The sequence below is a fragment of the Balaenoptera borealis genome (genome assembly GCF_965194805.1).
Source record: "Balaenoptera borealis genome assembly, chromosome: 1".
Taxonomy (NCBI): Eukaryota; Metazoa; Chordata; class Mammalia; order Artiodactyla; family Balaenopteridae; genus Balaenoptera; species Balaenoptera borealis.
In genome coordinates this window covers 157,674,303-157,689,076 of record NC_138860.1, presented here as the reverse complement: position 1 = coordinate 157,689,076, position 14,774 = coordinate 157,674,303, and the positions used below count along the sequence as shown (strand labels likewise).

The 14,774-nt window shown below is 39.3% G+C and overlaps 1 protein-coding gene and 1 pseudogene across 4 annotated transcripts in view; one reads left to right on the top strand and one right to left on the bottom strand.

The window, feature by feature from the left end:
• The window catches only part of RNF220 (ring finger protein 220), a 216,777-nt gene that overhangs the window by 27,183 nt on the left and 174,820 nt on the right, over nt 1–14,774 (top strand). The window lies entirely within an intron of this gene.
• Nucleotides 1,174–4,069, bottom strand: LOC309615832 (cytochrome c oxidase subunit 7C, mitochondrial pseudogene; annotated as a pseudogene). Its single transcript has one exon. The product of its transcript is annotated as a cytochrome c oxidase subunit 7C, mitochondrial pseudogene (transcript).

Sequence of the window (14,774 nt, the reverse complement as noted above, 5' to 3'; positions counted from 1 at the left end):
CTTGCCCTAGTACAATCCCATCTCATCCAGCAGTTGAGAGAAGTGTCAGGCCGTGCCTGCCCCAGCCCTAAGCAGCCATGGGGACCGAGGCTTTTAGTTTGCTGTCACAACTCCAGGCCTTTTCTGAGCCTGTGAAAGTCATGCATGGCAGGATATTAAAGAGAATTACCATCAGGATGTGAATTCTAGATTAGTCTGTTTCCCTAAGTACAGTATCTATTATTTTCTAGGGTGAACATGGTACCTTCACATTCTCTGAGCTGGTATGAATGAATGAGGGGAAGATAAAATGTAGAATCATTCAGAACAGGAATAATGAAGGATGCAAATCTGGGGAAGAAATACGAGATACGGTCAAGGTGATAGATAAAAGGATTAGCCTTGGAGATGAGCAGTTATTCTAAGAGGAGTGAAAGAAGAGAAAAATTTTAATTGATGGGGAGAAAGATTCTAGTGGCCTCTACCTTTAAAGTAGGAAGTGGAGAACTGTAGAGGAAAGGACAGAGTAGCAGCTGAAAACTTAATGCATGGAGAAGGTTTGTGATCTCCGTTGAAAGTAGTGCATAGATTACTCAAGACATGATTATAAGAAGAGTAAGCAACATTTCTTCATTCATTCATTCATTCCACAAATTTATTGAGTACCTACTATATACTGTGAACTATTAGGTCATAAGAATCCAGTGTAAACAAGACCCAGCTTTCCTTCAAGCAGCTTACAGTTGTGGAGAACACAGATATATAAACAGCCAAATACATTACATTGCAGCAAGTATTTTAAGACAGATAAGTACATGGTATAGTTCACAGGACTGGTACCCAACCTAGAATTAGGTCAAGGAATTTTTTTTCTTCAGTTTTATAACTTTATTTGACCATCAGCTGTAAGTTCTCATCCAGATTTTTGAAAGCAGTGACAGGTACATAGGTATACAGCGTATAGAGCTTGTTTCGTGGACCTTCATCCTCAGTACGTTTTCTGGACAACCACACCTGGACGGACACAGTATGGGGCATTCCTTATTCCTTTGGCCCAGACAGCTTTGTTGAGCCTGGTGTCAATGCACTCAGCTGGAGTTCCCATTTTTTTCATGGCAAATTTCCAGATCTCTTTGAGTGACCGAGGGGCATACTTCTTGAACTCTACTCCATGGATGTTCATGTAAATGTTGATGGTGTATTTTCTGGTCACTACCTCATTGATTTCAGAACAGTCCTTCTTCTTGCCACCTTTTTTTGTGGGACCCAGGTTGGAAAGCAGGGGATCCTTTATGTTTCAATTCACATGTATATATCTCCTATGTGAAACCTTTTCTGATTTCTTTTTAATTTTCAACAAAACAGCTTTTCACTTATAAACACATCTAGCAGTACATAGTTAATGTACTTTTTGTTTTTTCCCTAAGTACATTAATTTTCTCTTTTATATTGTGAAATATAGCATACCTAGAGAAAGGTGCACAAACTATATGTGTACAGTTAAGCAAATAATTGAACCCTCATGAAACCACAGCCAGCCCAAGAAACAGGACATTTCCAGCATCCTACTAATCCTTTGTATACTTCTCCCTGGTCACAACCCATCTCTCCCTTACTTGGATAATCACTCCCTTGACTTTTATGATGATTACTTTCCAGCTTTTCTTTATAATTTTATTACCTATGTCTGTATCCCTAAACAATATAGTTTAATTTAGCATTTTTGGATCTTTATATGGGTAAAATCATGTTTTTGTACTGTTTGGGTCTTGTTTCTTTTGTTCATCATTAAGAATTTAGGATTCATCCATATTATTGCGTGTACTTGGAGTTCATTCATTTTTATTGCTGTATTATAGTCCATTGTATGAATACACCCTGATTCATGTATTCATTCCAATGATGATTCATATTTAGGTTATTTCCAATTTTTTTTCTTATGGAAAATGCTACCATAAACATTTTTTATAAGTGTCCTGGTGTACAGGACACAAGTTTCATTAGGGTAGAGATCTGGAACTAGAATTGCTGGGTCCTGAGATAAGTGCTTCTTCAACTTTACTAGCTAACATCAAACTGTTTCCAAAGAGGTTCTGCCAGTTTGTTCTACTACCAGCATGTAGAATTTTTGTTGTTCCACATTCTTACCAATATTTGGTATTGTGAGACCTTTTCATTTTTGCCAGCCTTGTGGATATATAACAATTTCTCAGTGTGGTTCTTACTTAAATTTCCCTGGTTACTGGGTAGAGTACGTTTTCATGTGTTTATTAGCCATTGATTTTTCTTTTTTTGTGAAGTGCCTTTTCAGAGTTCTGCTGATTTTTCTATTGGGTTGTCTCTAACCTGATTTCTTCATGTAGACATAGTATTTCTCCTTCTAGTCAACCTAATCTCCCTATGAGTATCTCCTACAAATATACTCTTTTTTGTTGTTGTTGGCTGTGCCACGTGGCTTGTGGGATCTCAGCTCCCCAGCCAGGGATTGAACCCAGGCCACGGCAGTGGAAGCCTAGAATCCTAACCACTGGACCACCAGGGAATTCCCATCCTACACATATATTCTGTATTTTCTAACTGCTCTCCTTATCTCTCAACTCCATCCTCTTCATAGCTACCAGAGTTCTGTTTCTAAGACAAGCCCTGTTCTTGTAACTCCCATGCCTGGAACACTTTGGTGACCCCCATGGCCTCACAGACAGCACAGCGTGGAAGGCCCTCCATCATCTGCCCTCTGCCCAACAAGCCTCAGCTCTTACTGGATCCTCCCAACTCCTCCTCCCTCCTTTTTTACTGTAACCTCCATCTCTACCAAACTGCTTGCAGTTCCCTGAACACATAAAATTGTTTTACACCTGTCTTTGCTAGTTATCCTTTTTCTTCCTTTTGCTCTTAATTTGGAAAACACTCATCTTTTTAAAACTCAGTTCAAAGGTCACTGCCTCTAAGAAACCTTTCCAGCTTGCCTTCTCATCTCTCATTAACCTCTCCATCTCTTGTCCTTCTACTAAGCACACTATTGTTATTTCTAGCAGGGCATTTGTTTACTCTATTGCATGTATTGGTCCATATACCTGCCTCCCCCATCAGACTGTACATAAACCCTCTGAAGGCATGGGAAGCCCCTGAATGTAGGGAAATTTCTTATTCCTCTTTTCATTCCTAAGGCCTAGCACAGTGTCTGGTACAGAGCAGGTGGTGGTAAATAGCACAAATTGTTATTAATGTTATAACTATCATTAGGAGTACTTGTCTATCTGTTTTCCTTATTAGATTGTGAATTCCTTGAGGGGCCTGGTACTTGGGTGGCATGCAGTGACATTTGTCTAATGAATGAATAACTTATAAAAACTTCTGAAAACAACCATTGCTCTAAAACAATATTTGGAATAGGAATATAGAAGTCATGAGTATTAAATTTGCAGAGAAACAAAACTGATTTACATCCATCTCATGAGGATGAAATTTTAGGCTCAAACTAATTCAAAGCAAAATTTTATTAAAAGAAATGTAAAATGTTATGCTTGGGTTAAAATTTTTTTAAGGATTTATGCCATAAGTTTATTTACAAACATATCTAGGATGTTGAGTTCAATCCTTTTTTCAAAGAGATTGCACCTCTTAAAATGCTCCTCTTCATATCTGTCTCATGGATTATTATTATTTTTTTATATTTATTTGGCTGCATTGGGTCTTAGTTGCGGCATGCGGGATCTTTGTTGCGGCATGCGGGATCTTTTTTTTAGTTGTGGCACGCAGGATCTTTTAGTTGCGGCATGCAAGATCTTAGTTGTGGGATGTGGGATCTAGTTCCCAGACCAGGGATCGGACCCGGGTCCCCTGCATTGGGAACGTGGAGTCTTAGCCACTGGACCACCAGGGAAGCCCCTCATGGATTATTTTTTAAGCAGTTGTTGTCTTACTATAAAGAAAGGTGCAGCAAATCCAGACCCAAAGTACAAAGTCATCATAGCTAATAACCACCACTTGTTTTCCACTGAAAATGGTAAATTATTCCCTGGACCATCCTCATAGTGGCTCTTACAGACCATAGAGGTTGTGAACCTCTCCGGATGCTCTGTCCCAACATAGTGCTGTTGGGAGCTCTGCGAAAGGCGCAGAGACTGAAGGTAGAAGAAATGGCGGCAGCACCTTGGTTAAAATATTAAGCTGTAAAGGTAGGAAAAACTTAACTTGTTGGTTCATATGGAAAAGGAGTTCAAATTTGTTAGATGATATTGTCCTCCATCTAAAACAGTTAAGTTTCTGCAGTGGATTATAATTTGCGTGTGACTGGAAAGATGAAAATCTAAGGAACACAGTGTCAGGAGATTATCCGTTGGTTAGCACCTATGTCTGCTGTCTGAAGAGCTTGTCACTGTCACAGTGAAAGCTTGTACATGGCCCAGCTAAGACTTTCTTTGCTCAACAAGAGTGCCTGTTCCTCGGAGTAACCATTCTGAAACTGTTTCCAAGATGAAACAATGGATGAAGTTCACATGCATGGTACTCTGTCATAGACAAACCTACGATGAATGATGTACAATATCTGATCCACGAGCTCTGCTTCCACCTCTTTCTCTCCCGCCCCCAAGAAAGCATATCATAATGGAAGTGAGCAGTAGTGACATTATTTGTTATAGTGATAACCTTGATCTGTTCCAAGTTATATTTTCTAAAAACTCAATCATTTCTCTAAACTTCAGTACTTTGTTAGTGGTAAGAAATTACTATACTCCTCACAATTGACATCTTGGTTAAGAACCAAGATATGTACAGAGGTATATTTGTAGGAAGAAGAGAGATTTTGGAATCACACCAACTATAATTCATATTGCAGTTCAGTCACTGCCGTGTGATCCTCAGCTAGTTGCTTAATATCTCTGACTTTTATCTGAAAAATGGGCTACTTTATAAGTTGCTGTCAGGACTATAAATAATTATGTAAAACACTCAGCATAGTGCCTGCCTCCTAAATATCTTTCAGATCTGTATATATATATCTCTCCCAGCTCCCCACCTCTCCGAGGCTGCATCCCTGTTTTAAGCCACTAACATCTGTGTTCTGGATTACTGCAGCATTGTTCGTACTGGTCTTTTGCCCCCGTCCTTTCTTGCCCTGTTTTATTCAGAGCAAAGGATATTCTGCAAGGCTGACTTGAACCCTTAACCCCTAACATATGGAGACGGATATGTAGCTACCATTTACTGAGCGCCGATCACATGAAAGGAGCTGGTCTAGCATTTTATGCATCATCTCGTTGAATCCTCACAATAAGCCTGTGAAGTAGGTATCGTCATTCACCTTTAAAGAACTAGAGGTTGCAGAGATTGAATGACTTGCCCACAGCCACTCTGCTAGGAAGTAAGGGGCACTGTGTGTGTCCAGGTTTCTCTGGTTTCAAAGTATGTGCTTTGTTCCTGTTTCATGCTGCCTTTGCATCAGGCTCAGAGACTGGTGTTGTTAAACCTCCTAATCCTGTGACTAACTAACTCCCTGTGTGCTGATTCTGGGCTTACCACATGGTCTCCTAGGAATCTGGCTTTGCACATCAATTGGCTACAGGAAGATGATGATGGAGGCAAATATCTGGTCATATATTAATAACTGACACTCTAGTTTTATACTTCAGTTTTTTATGACTTAGTGAACATGCATAAAGCTCCCTGGGTTCTCTCAACTCTGACAGGATTGAGTGTCTAGACGAGTAAGACTGAGGGCCAGACTCTGGACTTTGATCAATTTGCCAAGGGAAATACCACCTGGTATGGGTCTTCTGGCAGCCAGCCTGCTGCTTCAAGTTACAATTTTCTGATGCCTACAATTAACCTTGATGACATTGATGAAAAATCTTATATTTGGTTCGAGACTTGACTGCTTTTACAGAATTTTAGCTGGTAACAGAGATGCAGACACTCTCTGCACTTGGTTTCCTGAGACTTAGGCTAGTCTTTGTGAATGGCTGCTCATTTCTTAATGTTTTCTCAAGCATTCAATCAACAAACATGTTTAGAGCCCTGTAACAAGGGGGAATACAAAGAAATTTAGTAGTTTAAGATACTTACAGTGTAATGGGGATCATTAGACATGAAAAAAAGAAATGACCAACTATTAAAAATACAAGATCCCAGTACTTTCACATGATAAGCATTCTGTGAATCAAATGGGTTTGAAGTGAGTGTTTGATGTAACATGTGCCTGGAGCTTATGTGGGAGCTCAATAAATATTTGTTGAATGATTGTTGAATGTTGACCTTCTAGATGCCACTCTCGTAGACAACTTCTAATCCATACCTCTAGCCCTGACGTCTCTAACAAGCTGCAGACTTGAGATATCCAACTCTCCACTGGACTGGTTAACCTCAGTGAATAGCCCATGAGCACCTCAATCACAACATATCAAAACTGATTTTATTAACTTTCCCTCTTTGGAGAAGCAGTATAACCTCGGGATTAAGAGCACAGAGTCTGGGATATTGGCTGTACTTATGGCTAAGTGACCTTGGGAAAGTCTCTTAGCTCTTCTTTCCTCGTGTGAGGGAAATATAAGGTTTTTCTTCGGATTCAATGAGATAATGGATACAAAGCATTTAACATAGTACCTGCACATAGTAATCATTAAATGTTAGCTATTGTCATAATTTCCCCCAAACTTCCTGTTTTCCTTATTTGGTAATGATATCATTATCCACTCCAACCCTCTCCTTCACCCCTCGCATCTAATTAGTTACCAAAAACTGTATGTTCTACCTTTTTACTATCTTTATGATTCATTCAACATATACTTACTCAACATCTGCTGAATGCCAAACACATTGCCAGGCACGAAAGACACAGAGATGAATATTTACCAGTTTCTGTGTTTTCAGAGGCAGATACATACATAGCTGCAGCCTTCAGATGATCCACATAATGGAAATGCACAAAGTGTGTTAAAAAGAGCCTGGAAGAGATATCTCTTCCACCTTTCAAAACCAATGCTCTTGCTTAAGCCTGCATCACCTCTTACTGTAGATATTGCAGGAGGTTTTTTTTTCCTTCTTCTTTTGATCGATTTTGAAAATTTACAGGTAAAACAGAAATACTTGCTATAATAAATTACAGAACACTAATTACAAAGTAAAAGTCTCTTTTACTCTACTTCTTTAATAGACTCCCCTCCATAAAGGTAAGTACTGTCTACAGATTAGTATGTACCCTTCCAGACTTTTTCTTCTTTATACATGTGTGCATTTATATATTTTATGGTAGATAAAAATATAGTTTTTTACACAAATGGAATCATACCATAAACATACCTCTTGCTTTTTTCACTTAATGATATATCTTTAAAATTTTTCCATGTCGAAATAAAAACAAAAATAAACAAATGGGACCTAATTAAACTTAAAAGCTTTTCCACAGCAAAGGAAACCATAAGCAAGACGAAAAGACAACCCTCAGAATGGGAGAAAATATTTGTAAATGAAGCAACTGACAAAGGATTAATCTCCAAAATATACAAGCAGCTCATGCAGCTCAATATCAAAAAAACAAACAACCCAATCCAGAAGTGGGTGGAAGACCTAAGCAGACATTTCTCCAAAGAAGATATACAGATTGCCAACAAACACAAGAAAGGATGCTCAACATCGCTAATCATTAGAGAAATGCAAATCAAAACCACAATGAGGTATCATCTCACACCAGTCAGAATGGCATCATCAGAAAATCTACAAACAATAAATGCTGGAGAGGGTGTGGAGAAAAGGGAACCCTCTTGCACTGTTGGTGGGAATGTAAATTGATAACAGCCACTATGGAGAACAGTATGGAGGTTCCTTAAAAAACTAAAAATAGAACTACCATATGACCCAGCAATCCCACTACTGGGCATATACCCTGAGAAAACCATAATTCAAAAAGAGACATGTACCACAGTGTTCATTGCAGCTCTACTTACAATAGCCAGGACATGGAAGCAACCTAAGTGTCCATCGACAGATGAATGGATAAAGATGTGGCACATATATCCAATGGAATATTACTCAGCCATAAAAAGAAACAAAATTGAGTTATTTGTAGCAAGGTGGATGGACCTAGAGACCATCATACAGAGTGAAGTAAGTCAGAAAGAGAAAAACAAATACCATATGCTAACACATATATATGGAATCTAAAAAAAAAAAAAAAAAGGTTCTGAAGAGCCTAGGGGCAGGACAGGAATAAAGATGCAGACACAGAGAATGGACTTGAGGACATGGGGAGGGGGAAGGGTAAGCTGGGATGAAGTGAGAGAGTGGCATGGACATATATACACTACCAAATGTAAAATAGAGAGCTAGTGGAAAGCAGCTGCATAGCACAGGGAGATCAGCTCCGTGCTTTGTGACCACCTAGAGGGGTGGGATAAGGAGTGTGGGAGGGAGGAGCAAGAGGGAGGAGATATGGGGATGTATGTATATGTATAGCTGATTCACTTTGTTATACAGCAGAAACTAACACACCATTGTAAAGCAATCATACTTCAATAACGATGTTAAAAAAATTTTTTTTCTCCATGTCAATACATAATAGAATTATCTTGTTCTTTTAACCCCCAAATGCTTTTCCGTATTTTGTAACTACCATGGCTTATTTAGTTATTTTCCTGTTGGAAGCTTTTCAGTTGCTTCCAGTTTTTTACTATTACAAGCACTGCTATAGCAAACTTTTTGCAGAAATATGCAATTATTTCTGCAAGTAAGTTTCTAGTAGTAGAAGTGCTGGGTTAAAAGATGTGAGAATTTATATTTTTGTTAGAGTGTGCTCAGTTACCCTCCAAAAAGACTGCCATCCAACAGTGAATGAGAATGCTCATTTCCCCACATCTCATCAATACTGGATATTATCATTCCTTCAATTTTTGCAACTCTAATGAATTAAAAAGCTATACTTATATTTTATAGATTTGCATTTCTGTGGTTACTAGTGAATTTGAGCACGCTTTAATATATTTATTGATCATTTGTATATCTTCTGTGAATTGCCTTTCTATGTTATTTGCCTGTTTCTCTATTAGATTGTTATCTTTTTCTTATTGATTTGAAGGCTTGCATCATTTCATTCTGATATTCTTTCTCTGTTACATATGTTACAAATATATACATATATATTTTAGTCCATTGTTTGTCTTTATTTACACTGTCTTACATAATACAAAAGGTTTTCATATGTAGTAAAATTCATCAGCCTTTTCTATTATGGCTTCTGGGGTTTGTGTTTCTCTCCCAGAAGATTTTATACATATAATCTTTTTCCTCTCAATACTTTCATAGGTATATTGTCCAAGTTAGATCCTTAATACAATTAAAATTAATTTTCGCCAATAGTGTGAATTAGGATTTTGACTTTAGTTTTTTCCTAAGAAATTTTAATTGTCTTGACACAATTAATTAGTCTACATTTTTCCAATTGATTTGAAATGTCAGGTTGTACATGGGTCTGCTTCTGGATTCTATCCTGCTCCCTAGACTTTTTGGATCCATTTTTGTACCAACACCACACTGTTTCGATTATTGTAGCATTATAGAATGTTTTTATACCTTATGGGACCCAAAACTACATATACTACCATTTTTTCTTTGTCACATTGTTTTCCTTTCTCATAATTTTCTTGACTGCTTTTGTACATTTCCTCTCCCAGGTGAACTTTAGAATAAATTTGCCCAGTTCCATAAAATATCCTGTAAGTATTTTGATTGGAATTTCATTAAATTTATAGTTTAATTTGAGTCTCATCCAAGAACATGATGTATTCTTCATTTATTTTTGTCTTCTTTTAAGAACAATTAAGTTTAAGATATTTGCATTGATGTTCTTAAGTAAACTGGTAGTTTTCTCCTTCGTCTGTTTTTCCTGCTGGAGTAATATTAGTTTAGTACAATGGTTCCCAAACTTTCTGGTCTCAGGACCCATTTGTACTCTTAAAATAATTGATGATCCTCAAAGAACTTTTGTTTATGTGAGTTTCCTGTCACTATTAGAATTTAAATGGAGAAAAATTTAAAACACAAGAATGTACAAGCAAGCATACGTTTTCTTTAATTTTTATTTATTTATTTATTTATTTTTGGCTGTGTTGGGTCTTCGTTTCTGTGCGAGGGCTTTCTCTAGTTGTGGCAAGTGGGGGCCACTCTTCATCGCGGTGCGCGGGCCTCTCACTATCGTGGCCTCTCTTGTTGCGGAGCACAGGCTCCAGACGCGCAGGCTCAGTAGTTGTGGCTCACGGGCCCAGTTGCTTCGCGGCATGTGGGATCTTCCCAGACCAGGGCTCAAACCCGTGTCCCCTGCATTAGCAGGCAGATTCTCAAACACTGTGCCACCGGGGAAGCCCAAGCATATGTTTTCTTAATTGCCAGAGCAATGACATCATCACATGGCATTCCATCAGTCTCTAGAAAACTTCACTGTACACGTGTATGAGAGAATGAGAGTGAAAAAGCAAAAACATCTTAGTATCGTTATCAAAATAGTTTTGCCTTATGGGCTCCCAGAAAGGGCTTCAGGGATCCCTAGACCATACTTTGAGAACTGCCAATCTAGCAGAATGAGTTATAATTTTTCCATATTTCCTGTGTACTAATATAAATAACATAGACATTTTTTATGTTTTGAAGGTAGAACTAATCTGTAGATTATTTGGAACTGATGGTTTTGGGCGTGATATAACTTTGCCTACCATTTCAATTTCCTCTATGATTATTGTCCTCCTCGTGTTTTATATCTCTTCTTGACTGAATTTGTACATTTATATTTACCTAGAAAGTCATGGAATTTCAGGTAGCTTTTTACTTTTTAAGTATAAAGTTATGTTTAATTACAGTTTTTAGATTTTCTTTATGTCAAATATTAAACCCCCTCTTTTATTTTCGTTATTATTTGCCCGTGTGTTTTCTTTTTTATTCTTCTGTTGCTAGAGGTTTATCTGTTTTTTTTTTTTTTAATTGTGTGCTTTTTTTTTCAGTATGTTTTTTTTTAATTTAATTAATTTATTTATTTATTTATTTATGGCTGTGCTGGGTCTTCGTTTCTGTGCGAGGGCTTTCTCTATTTGCGGCAAGTGGGGGCCACTCTTCATCGCGGTGCGCGGGGCTCTCACTATCGCGGCCTCTCTTGTTGCGGAGCACAGGCTCCAGACGCGCAGGCTCAGCAATTGTGGCTCATGGGCCCAGCTGCTCCGCGGCATGTGGGATCTTCCCAGACCAGGGCTCGAACCCATGTCCCCTGCATTGGCAGGCAGATTCTCAACCACTGCGCCACCAGGAAAGCCTGGTTTATCTGTTTTAAAGTCAGATTTACTGAGGTATAATTTACATATAGTAAAATTCACCCTTTATAGTGTACTGTTCTATGAGTTCTGGCAAATCAATACAACCATGTAACAACCGGTACAATCAGGGTACAGAAGAATTCTGCCATCCTCAGAAATTCCCTCATTCCTCTTTGTAGTCGACCTTTCCTTTGATCCCCAGTTTCTGGCATCATATTTCCTGTTTTAGTTGTTTATTCCTTTTTATTTCTGAGTAGTATTCCATTATATGGTTATACTGAAGTTATCTGTTCACCAGTTGAAGGATATTTGGGTTGTTTCCAGTTTGGAGAGATTATGAATAAAGCCACTATAAACATTTTCAGATAGGGTTTTTTGTGAACATAAGTTTTTATTTTTCTTGGGTAAATACCTAGGAGTGGGATTTCTAGGTCATATGGTAAGTATCTGTTTGACTTTATAAGAAATTGCCAAATCATTTTCCTGTCATTCTCCGTTTACTGGATTTCTATTTGTTTTGTCCTTTCCTTTGCTTCTGTCAAATCTCTTTTTAGAATGTGTTTGGTCTCCTCACACTGATTCAGATAGCAAGGGCATGCCTCAAACATAAGATGCCAGGGAGGACACCTCAGTGACAAGACTTGGGAAGTGGTTGAGCAAGATGATATTATGTTTTCTGAATTGAGCCACCCATGGGGGTCATAGGAGGGAGGGAAGGAAAATGGGATAGAAAGAAAAAGAGAGCAAAAGAAGAGGAAGCAGAGCTTCCCTGGTGGCGCAGTGGTTGAGAATCCGCCTGCCAATGCAGGGCACACAGGTTCGAACCCTGGTCCAGGAAGATCCCACATGCTGCAAAGCAACTAAGCCTGTGCACCACAACTACTGAGCCTGCACTCTGGAGCCCACGTGCCACAACTACTGAAGCCCGCGTGCCTAGAGCCCGTGCTCTGCAACAAGAGCAGCCACTGCAATGAGAAGCGTGTGCACTGCAACAAAGAGTAGCCCCTGCTCGCCACAACTAGAGAGAAGCCCACACACAGCAATGAAGACCCAACACAGCCAAAAATAAAAATAAAAATAAATTAAAAGAAAAAAAAAAAGAAGAGGAAGAAAAGAAAAGGAAACAAAATGGTGCCTGAAAGGGGAGGGATGCATGCTACCCTAAAATACTTTAATGTAACATGATGATGTCATGGGAGCCTACAGAGAGCACTGACCTTGAGGACAATAGGGTAGGGAAGGTGGGCCAGGAACCACTAACGCAGACCCTGAAAGCCTGTGGTTCCAAAGTTCAATCTGAGTAAAGATAAGCCATTATGGGCTTTGGAAAAGGGGAATGATCTGATCCCAGTGATTGTTGTGATGGGACTGGGGTTTGGGAAAAGGAAAGAGGCTGGAGGTGGGGCCAGCAGTGAAGCTGCTGTAAGAGTCTTGGGGGGCTCCTGGTACTATAAAGGGAAAGAGAAATTTGTGGGCTGGAAAATGTGGTAGGCATCCAATCAATACTTGTTTAATTAATTAATTAAGGAGTTTGATATTTTAAGTTGGTTGCAAGAAATAGAGGTTTGTTAGAACTGCAAATGAATGAACTGGAGATATTGAAAACAATATGGAAAAATGAGTAGGTTGAGAGGGGAAAAGAATCCTGAAAAATGAATTTAACAGTCTGGGGTAAGGGAAGGAGTTGGCAACCGAGACAGAGAATCAACTAGTCAGAAAGCTATGACTATAGCACAGACTCTTTGGAATAAACATGGAAACCTAGTGAAGATCAAGGATGACTCTGAGTTCTCTAGCTCCAGCACCTGCCATCTGTCCCTGATTGACCAGAGCTCATCTAGGGACACCCTGAAGCCAGAGAGCCAAGTGATGAGAAGGAGTGTTCCTGAGGGGGTCTCAGCTTTGGGGTGGGGGTGAGGGCAAATTAAATGACCCTCAAGAACCTTTCTAGCCTTGGGATCTTGTGATTCTAGTGAAAATATTGCTCAAGTGTCATATTCCCAGAATAAGAATAAGGACTCTCTTGATTTGGAGAAAGGCCCTAAGACTTTCAGAGGAAAAGACTAAGTAAAGGCTATTGGGTAACCCAAGCCAAGACAATTACCATTAATCTCTGGAAGTGTTTAATTTAGGAGAGAATGCAGCTCTTTCCACTGCAGAATTTGTGGAATTTTTTGTCCAGTGCTCCTATAATGAGGTATGGTTACTACATGTTGTAGGAAAAGGAAAAAAATCAGGCGGCAGGACAGACGTCTTCTCCCTTCAGATTACATGATTTTTGTTCATAGCTTCAATGGCACATTAAGGAAGAATTCAGTTCCCCCTTTACAAGAAAGGCCATTTACTTCTCAGAGCACCGAAAAGCCCGTGGAGTTGAGTCCTATGGAAGAAAATAATGTAGTGTGAAAAATGACATCATAACGTTGCATTATTTATGTAACATTTGCTAGGAACCTACTAAGTGCTGGGTGCTGTTTTAGGCACTAGAAATACCGTAGTGAACAAAACACACTGAGGCCCTGCCCTCAAGACGCTTCTGAATTTTGGTGGGAGCACATGCGAGAAAGTATTAACCTCACCTGAGACCAGGGAAAGCCCAAGAGAAGAGTGACACTTGTCACCCTCCCTATCTGTTCTACACACAACCAGAAAGATGTTTTTAAATCACAAAACTGAAAATGTTATTTATTCCCTTGCTTTGTTTCACCAATGGCTTCTCTGTGCTCTTCTGAGAAAGATCCAAGTTGCATTAGCGTGACCGGGTAGCGCCCTGAGGGATCTGGCCTCACGCCCGTCGCCCACAGTCTCCCTTACGCTCTGCAGTCCTGCCACCCCAGCCTTCTTTTAGTATCTCAAACATGTCTCCCCTCCTGCTTCTGCCTCTGGGTCTTGGCACCTGCTGTTCCCTTGATCCAGAACACGTGTTCTCCCACCCACCTCTTTGCCCCTAACCACCCTTGCCTCCAGCCCACGCTGCCCAGTTAATCCCACTACCCTTCAGATCTGCTCCAAAGTTGACTCCTCAGAGTTTTCCCAGCGTTTGCCTTTTCCTGCAACTTTCGTAACAGCCTGTGTCTACTTTCCTGTCCCCTCTTCCTTTCTCCTCTCCTCCTTCCCTCAAACGTTAAACACATGAACACAAAGAGAAATAGAAAGCGGTAAATTGCAATAAATGCTTTGAAGGAAAAGAACAGCTTATAACATTTCAATAAAGACATATAATTATATTATTATATATATTAGTTCATTATTCACATAGATGTCCAGAATCGTGTTGAATAAATGAATGAAGAATAATTATGAGTAAGATTTCTCTCATCAGAGGAGGTAGTAAAGAGAATTCCAGGCAAGGAAAATGACACGTGCAAAGATACAGAAGCATGAATGGGCATGAAGTAATTGGCAAATCACTAGAAATATGACTAAGTGGATTGGCTGGAGTTAAGATTGTAAAGGTGAGGAGGATCCTGCTTGTAACTTTGGCTTTTTTCCCTGTTGGGAGTG